The sequence below is a fragment of the Microtus ochrogaster genome, linkage group LG3 (genome assembly GCF_000317375.1).
Source record: "Microtus ochrogaster isolate Prairie Vole_2 linkage group LG3, MicOch1.0, whole genome shotgun sequence".
Classification (NCBI taxonomy): Eukaryota; Metazoa; Chordata; class Mammalia; order Rodentia; family Cricetidae; genus Microtus; species Microtus ochrogaster.
Genome location: NC_022029.1, coordinates 2,923,446 through 2,932,737, shown reverse-complemented (window position 1 = coordinate 2,932,737; position 9,292 = coordinate 2,923,446). Strand labels below are relative to the sequence as shown.

Genomic DNA, 9,292 nt, shown 5'->3' with positions numbered 1-9,292 from the left:
AAATAATATATAACCATCATCAAGGTCTCTTAGGAGGAGGATTACTCATCATGGAAACTTCTCTTTACAACAGATGAAGACCACTACCGACAACCACAACCAATCAAAATGCGAAACTGTGGAGCCGGATCTCAGGGGATAAATCTATAAAATACTACCGCTTGGGAAACATTGCTTAAGGTGGTGAAGAAAGACTGGGAGAGTCTGAAGATCAGAGTATTCTGTGAGGCTCTGAAGCCAGAAGCTATATCCATAAAGTCTTACAAACACGACTGCTTGGACATGAGATGAACAAGGACATCAGCAACAAGCTGGCTAAAGTGGGCGGGAGATAAAGCCAAAGGCCCAAGAGGCCTCAGTCCCACACACAAAGGCAACTAAGGAATACTGAGCAGAAGAAATAGTCTTCCCCGAAAGAACACAACAGCAGGTTATCCAATACCAAATAGTCAAACCAGAAAACATAATGAACCTAACATGATACAGGAATTTATGCACACATGCATATACATATATGTATGTAATGACAATTATTGAAAAAAGAGGCCAGGAATTTTATAGAGAACAAAGAGGGTTATATGGAAGGGTTTGGACAGAGAAAGGGGAAGGGATAAATATTGTAATTATAATCTCAAAAAAAAAAAAAGAAAAAATTAAAGAAAAGGAAACCAGGAATGTTCATCTCTGTTATTGGTCTCAGGTTCCTGTTTTATGTTTACAGAAACCCCACAGAATTACAAAAGAATGGTTATGTCTTTAGTTGGTAACTACAGTGAAATGTTTTACCAGCCTTCAAAAGGAGAGCAAGCAAAAAGATAAATATCCCACAATAAACCGTAACATGAAAATATTCTGTTAGTATGTGTGTTTGTTAAATTTTAGCTAAATTAGAAGTCAGGTAAAAGACATAATTAAAAGTTACAAAGAAAAACTACAAAACAGAATAAGTCAGATGAGGAATGAACATATTCATTAAGCATAATGTAATCTGAATTTTTACACAAATTAAACATCCTGTAAAAACACTGGACTACATGGAGAGATGTTAGTATGCATTGTAATGTCTATTCCACTTCATATTTTCAAAGAAAATTTGGACAACTCTCACTATGCTCCTGGCCCTTGGACTGTTTTTCTTATCTTCTCTCAATTGATTGGTCCTACGCCAATGGTTATTTTTCAAATGGGAAAGCCAGGAAGTAAAGAAATTAACTCTTCACGATAGAAGCATCACAACTACAATTCTTAAACTCTGAACACCCAACATGGAGGTTCTTCTCTTCTGGAAAGAAGGAGTCCTTTGTTTTGGGAGCACAAACAGAATGATATCAGAACATACAGTTGTGTTCCACCTTTCCCCTTCTGTGTGGGTTTTGAATGGAGGATGCCTGGGATCCTCGCTGACAGAGGCGTAATAGAAACGCCTTCTGGTCTCTCTGGTGTGGACTGTGATCCCTTTTACCTTTGAAGTCAGAAGAGGAGGGATGGGCTCCTTGGGTCTTTAAATAGATATTTTATTTTACCTGAAGTGGCCAAGCTGACTTCTTGAGCTTCAAAGGCCTTTTCGACCCACAGGCAACCTCAGTGTGGGTGTTTTCAACACGGCCCTGACTAAGGGAAAGACATTGTGCCATCTAGTTCGGTTCAAAGCTAAGCAAGGTATTCTGGTGCCCGTGACAAGGTAAAACATAAATGAAAATGAAATTTTTATTCTCTTTAAAATATTTGCCAAAGTAATCGCTCTACAACCATTACTAGAAGGTTTAGCTGATTAGATTCTAACATCTCCCCCAGTAAAATGCTAACCAAAATTATTATAAACATAAGAGAGAATCCACTTTCATTGATGAGTTTATGTCAAATTCACTGTGGTGCAGTCATCTGTCTATGCCTGTCTCTTGGGTTTAGAGTTGAAATATCTAAATGCTGGTAGAAAAGTTAAAACTGCAGAGTAACAAAGCAAACAACAGAGGAGGTTTTGACAAAAGCAAAAAAAAAATGGTAGCTAATTAAAATTTTAGTTCAGACAGGTTTTTTTCAGAATGTTCTAGACTCCAGCTTTCACCATTGCCTAAGAATTATTTGGGCTAAGTTAGTCTCCTTCTAACTTCCTTTGGATCCCAGCTGAGGCTGGGTTTGAGACTCAGAGGCCGGGTCAAATGTGTATTAAGAGCCTTGGACAGGATCTCTGAAGCTGGAATGAAGTCTGGCTTCGTTGTTTTTCTGTAGTTTTGAAACCAGCACAAAACATCAAAATTGCACATGTTAATGAAATGGGTGTTCCCAGTGATGTTTCAATTCATGTGTGTATTGTGTAATGGTTAAAACAGATTAAGTATACCTCCTTACATAGTTATCCTTCTGCTTTTCCCACACTGCCCTGAGGCAGATTCATAGGGTCACCTTGTTCTTGATTCCCTTCATAACTTAAAGGGAAATTCACACAATGACCAGAGCCCTAGATATCCTGAAGATCATGGAAGAGTGTGTCCTGAAATTCCTTTCTGCAGGCGGCACCAACCTGGACTTTCAGATGGAGCAGTACATCTGCAAAAGGAAAAGTGATGGTATCTGCGTCATAAATCTGAAGAGGACCTGGGAGAAGCTGTTAGCTGCAGCCAGGGCTATTGCTGCCATTGGAAACCCTGCTGGTGTCAGCATCATCGCCTCCAGGAACACTGGGCAGCGAGCTGTGCTGAAGTTTCCTGAGGCGGCTGGAGCTTCTCCAATTGTTGCCCGTTTCACTCCTACCACCTTCACATGCCAGATCCACACAGCCTTCAGGGAGGCACGACTTCTAGTGGTGACTGATCCCAGGGCTGACCACCAGCCCCTCACAGAGGCGTCTTACGTCAACTGCCCCTTGTTGCCCTGTGTAACACAGACTCACCTCTGCGTTATGTGGACATTGGCATCCCGTGCAACAACAAAGGAGCTCACTCAGTCTGTCTGATGTGGTGGATGCTGACCGAGGAAGTACTCCGCATGCATGGCACTATCTCCGGTGAGCACCCATGGGAGGTTATGCCTGATCTTTACTTCTACAGAGAACCGGAGGAGATTGAGAAGGAGGAGCAGGCTGTTGCTCAAAAGGTTGTGACCAAGGAGGAATTTCAGCTTGAATGGACTGCTCCAGCACCCAAGGTGACCGAGTGTGTAGGTGTTCTCTGTACCCATGCAGCAGCTCCCTACTGCAGGCTGGAGTGCCCAGCCAGCCACTGAGGACTGGGCAGCAGCTCCCACAGCAACTGAGTGGGTTGGAGCCACCACTGAGTGATCCTGAGCTCCTCCGTAGACACCTGAGCAAAGATGAAAAAGGTGGAAGGAAAATAAAGTTCCTACAAGCAGAAAAAAAATATATTTATCGCTTCTTCATAGAGAAAATTTTCAATATCCTCCCTTCCAGCTTTGTTAGCTGTACAGTTTTGAGTGAGCATCTTTAGATGGTCATGTGAAATATCACCCCAGCACGTCTCAGTCTTAATCTCAAAGTAGCTTAGCAACCGTCGGCCATTCTTTCTCCTTCTGTCTCGTGCATCCCCAGCCTTCACCTTTGAGAACCACCACCTTACCCATACCTTCTATGTGAGCAACAGTTTTAAAATTAAACATGAATGGGCTCCCTAAACATCGTAGTCTCCTTTTCTGTCCATATCACCACAGATGACTGATTTTTCTTCACTTTGTAACTAAATATCCCAAAATACATATTTATTTCTGTGTCAGTTAATAGACCTTTATGTTGACCCCATATTTTGGTGACTGGAAATAGTGTGTCGGAGAAAGTATCTTTCAGCAAATGACACTAGAGATACTGTGTATCCCCTGTACAAGTTGATGTCAGACTTATTGAGAGCATTTGCCTATTTCGCCCAATGTGTAAGCCAAGACTGCTCATTCATTTCCTGGCTGCACAAACCCGAATAATAACACAAAAACTATATTAATCATAACACTGTTTGGCCAACAGCTTAGGCATATTTCTAGATAACTCTTACATCATCTATTATTTTATGTTTTACCACCAGACTCATGGTTTGTTACCTCTTGCATCTTAGGTGGTTACATGGCATCTGCCTCCTTTGGTTGCTACATGGCGTCTCTTTGACTCCACCTACTCTTTCTATATAATCTTCCAGCCTAGCTATACTCTTCCCTGCCATAATCCAAAGCAGCTTTATGTATTAACCAATAAGAACAACACATATGCAGGAGGACATCCCACATCACAAACGTCACTACTTCTCATAACCAGTGTCAAATGTAGGTACACTGCTTTGTCAAAAATCTATAGGTGCTCAAGGATCTGGGACAGTGGGATTACATTGCTATATATGCTTTAATGCTAGAATGAAGAATTTTGAATGTTTTTAAATGTTTTGAATGTATCTTTGAATAGATACGTTTCACCTAACTTATATAGCTCATGATGCATACATATTGGAATATCACAGAACACTCTGTAGACAGTACATATTTAGTTTTTCAAGTATCAGTATTAAAATTAACAAATTAAGGGATACTACATCTGGACATTGAAGTTAAACATTTTAGATGACATTCAGCCATCTTCATTGACCTCAGCACACCGTCTTACTTAGCGCAGGGGATGGTAGTGGAGATTTTCTCTCTGTCTGCCCCTCACTGTGGGACACTGCCAGCAGCAACTTGCTGTTGTCTCCCTTGGAAACCTTTTGAATCTGGAGTACATTTCAGTCATTTACCAAACATGCTCCACATGAATTATTCCAAACCATGTTTACTTACTTGGACCCAAAATCCAGAAGATGGACAAGGCACACATGGCCTCAGAAAGTGGAAAAAGCCCTCCCTGGAAGCCAACCCAGTGTGTGCGATTTCTCCTCCAAGAAGTTAAGTCCAGGTTTTAACCCTCTGGCATTAGATGTAGCCACACAACACAGTATATTGAATTATGAGACTGCTTTTGCTTTTTGGTCAAAGACATGCAAATAAATGAGCAGGATCAACAAAGTTAATATAAAATGGAGATTGAGCAATGACTTCATCAAGAACAGAAGGGTACATCTATTGTTCTTTAAAGATAATGTTTCAAGCTTATTCTCCTCAAGTTGAAATATAATGATTAGAGTGGTTTCTATTATTTTGTTTGTTTGTTGCATTTTAACCATACAATATTAATGATTTTCTAGGTTTTGAAAATATTAATTTTATTTTTATTTGTGTATACGTGTGCATGCTTGCATGCATGTGTGTGTGTGCGTGCGTGCGTGCGTGCGTGGGTGTGTGTGTGTGTGCTCACAGAGGCCAGAGGGTTATGTTGATCTCCTGGAGCTGAGGTACAGGCAGTAGTAAGCCTCCTTTACAGGTGCTGGGAAAAAAACAGCAAGCACTCTTAACTACTGAGCCAACTTCTTGGCCCAGGTTTTCTAGATTTAGTTTTTTTCTAAATTTTAAATTGTTTTATTTACTAGCGTGTGTGTTAGAGAGAGAGAGAGAGAGAGAGAGAGAGAGAGAGAGAGAGAGAGAGAGAGAGAGAGAGAGGTGGGGTGCAGGCATCAGTGCCACGATGCATGTGTGGAAGTTAGACAATATATAGAGGTCAGAGGACAACTTTTTGAAGCTGGTTCTCTCTTTCTGCCTTCATGCAGTTCTAGAAAACAAACTCAGGTTTGTACCACCAGGCAACAAGCACCTTTACACACTGCCATTTTTCTGGGCCTAACTTTTTAGAGTTTTTGTTTATACTTTATTTTCCCCCTAAACATTTTTTTTTTTTTTTGGTGGAACTGATAATAGAAAACATCCCTCCTGGGTAACAAACTGTGGTTTTTAACGTGATTTCCAAGCTCATTCAACCTGAGGTTGCAAGGGTTATACTACTAATTTATAAGACTGTTGTGCGAACTAATTATTAACATTTGCAAGATGTTCGGAGAAAAGGTGTGAGAGAAGAATTGAATCGGCTTTAACAGCGGGGTTTTCAAAAGGAAACCTCACTTTCTTAGTATACTTTTTTTTTAAATTCTAAATAAACTTCTGAGCCAGGCACTGTGTGGAAATTTAACACAATTCTCGTTCTTGCAATTGGATATTCCGGTGATATGCTGACAATACTGTCTTCCCATTACGGCATTTTTAATATAGGTCTCAGAGTGGAAGCATTTTCTTTAGAGTTCCATTCATTCACGACAAGGTTTCTGTTCAAAGGCAGACAATGCAAGGCCATCACAGCTCTCTGGTCAGTCAGAAAATAGCTGTCTTGCTTCTTGGGGTCCCAGCTTGTTCTCAGTTCTGAACCCACTCTTCCTATTTGTCAGATCATCAGTGTTGGAGACTAGTTTCTTACTTGGAAAATATCTGTAACCATAACCCTAGAAACTCCTCTCTAGAGTCTTCAGCTCAAAACAGATTATCATTTTGCTGCCCAATTTCCAGTGACTTTGTCTTTGTGATCCAACTCAGCATCATTTCTAAGGTCCATCAACTTCTGGTCCCATGTCATTAAAGCTCCTATTGCTCATCTCAGCACTTTAGGAATGTGAAGTCCAGGCCTGTAAACAGCTGTAAATTTACCTGGCTGCATTTCCTCTATCAGGCTTCAGCAGCCTTTGCTCCCTTGCGAGGGCCTCTGGTCCCTTATATGCAGAGGGTGTGGTAATACAGAGGAGTCTACCCTACCTACTTGTCACTGTGGAGAGGACAGTAGACAGCCTGATGGGTCAAACAAAGCACCCTACACACAAGAGAGTTTCCCTACTTGCTTTCCACTCTACCTTGTCACAGAAGAAGCAATATGCCCACCAGCACCCCACCATACACACACCTGTGACAGTCCCTCTTTCTGTCAAGAAGAATTGTTGCATTCCTGCCGCGTGACAGGAACCTTTTCTCGAAAAAGGGAACAGCAAGGAGTAGACCTCATACTCTTGCCCATGGGGAAGGGACGAAGGTGTTCTTGGAACTCAGTAAGAAAACCTTGTCACTTTTAAAATTGGACCCAATGCATTGCTACTCCAAGGTGAAGGTAGACATTGTGCCTCATCTTCCCTAAGGTGATAGCTGGAAATTCTATGAATTTGGCTTTGTGGCCTCTCCATAATCATATAGAGACATTTTTAATCGTGCGAAGACATGACCATTTTCTCCCTTTAAGGGACAAGAGACTTGTGTAGTACTCGGATTTGGAGTTAATATGGAAAGGGTCATGGTCCAGTCACTAGAAGGACCAAAGGAGCCCAGAACTTTTAGAATGCCATTTGCCATGGTGTGTGTGTGTGTGTGTGTGTGTGTGTGTGTGTGTGTGTGTGTGTGTGTGTTGTCAGTCAGGATCAGACCTCTCCAATGTTTCTTCAGTCCTATCTACCTGGGCCATACAACAGAGTGACCAAGTCAGCAAACTTCACGATGACTCTGGGTTCAGAGTTCTCAAGGTTGATTATGTTCTACACAATATTTTTTTTTCATCAACTAATTCAGTTACACCTGAAGGGAGAAATGTGTCTTACAGGGGTTGTCTTTATAAATGTCCGCAGACAACTGGAATGCCTCCATTTTCCTTGCCCTTCACAGCTCTGTGAGTGATCTACCCTAGCAAACTCCTTCGATGTGTGACACTCTCCACGGGTCTCCTACAGATACTCATGCTTCTTCAATCCTTTCTTGACCCGACAAACAAAGGTATCCAACTCTCCTGGCGATTTTCAGACTGTCCATTACATCCAACTTGGGGAAATTTTATCCTTTAAATTTTTTTTTCAACTTCTCAGAGCCTATGCGTTCTGCCAATGGTGCAGTTTTTTTTCATATGAAATTCAGATTTTTCAATACTATGGAAAAATGGCATTGGTGTATTTGGGATGAATTTCCTAGTAACAATGGATTTAATACAAAACATTTGTCTATTGTAGCAAAGGAAAAAGCTAAAGGGAGCAATATGCATTTTGCAGATTCTGCCAAACAAGGCAATGTTTGTTTATGTTTTAGAGAAAATAAATTAATGTGTTTTGTTTACATTCACATGCATCTTTCTAGAACACATGTATACACAAAACACAGTTGTTGTGTTATTATTAATACTTTTTTGAGGCCTTTTTCTGTCAGTCCATATGGCTTCATCTGAAATGATTTTACCTCTAGGCCCTAAGAATGAGTCTTGTAACCCTTTATAACTTGATGGGTATCAGACCTGAGTCACCTGAGATAAACCATTCACAGAATTGATTTCTACTGTGGCCTAACACTGCTGCTATATTTTATGACTGTGTCTATGAATACCTAGACACATATAAGATAAACGTGAAAATATTACATATGAAGCTTTATATATGAGTCAATGGGATAAATAAGTATAATATTTCTGAAAATTTTTGACCAATTAGCTGCTCTCAAAATTAAAGGTAAAAGCTCTCATCTCCTAACTCTGATTTAGCAATGCATTCTAGGACTTTTTCTGAAGCATAATCTCATCCTGAGACTTTGCTCAAAGGCCACTTTTCACTCTGCAGCAGAAAGAAAGTCTTGATCATGTCACTATTTTAACCCATCCCCAACGGTAAGTGTTCAACTTTTTATGCCAACTACTTTCATATTGCTGTGGCTTATCCTCCGTCACTGAGATTCAACTGCAAGTATGTGAGCCAAATATACTAACTAGTTTAAGTTTAAAAATTAAGATCAATTTTGGTTTTATGTGCAATGTGCGTTTGTATGAATACAAATTATCCCAGTATAGGTGGCTTTGGAGGCCCTAAGGCGACATAAGATCCCCTGAAGCTGTAATTACAAATGGTTGTGAGCCATCCAATGTAGGTGCTGGGAACAAAGCTCAGGCCATCTGGAAGGGGAGGGAGTGGTCTTAACCACCAGGACATCCCTTCAGCTCTTATTACTTTTTTCTTCAGCTTGATTTAGCATTTTATTTCCTTACTCTTTTTCCTGCTGTCTTCTTCTCACCACATATTTTGCCTCCCTGTTTTAAAACTAAGTGCATGGAGAGAGATACTTATATTTTACATGTATGCATATGTTTATGAAGATGTACGCTAGTGTGGGTATACATCAAAATAAATTTGTTAGTAGCTGTGTCAATTAAGAGGGCCATGAAATGGCAAAACTCCACAAGAATGAATTGCATCTACCCCTCAGACCTTCTAAAACACCCTTCTCCACTAAAAGGGACCAGTAATCTTTGGAGAAATGACTGGTCTCAAGCTAGGACTGGTAGTGTAAAACCCTGCAACAAAAATGCAGAGAAATACAAAAGAAAGAAAGAAAGAAAGAAAGAAAGAAAGAAAGAAAGGAAGGAAGGAAG

General features: G+C 40.5%; 1 pseudogene; it reads left to right on the top strand.

The window, feature by feature from the left end:
* The first annotated feature begins 2,446 nt into the window (after positions 1-2,446).
* Positions 2,447-3,277, top strand: LOC101981107 (annotated as a pseudogene).
* The last annotated feature ends 6,015 nt before the right edge of the window (positions 3,278-9,292 follow it).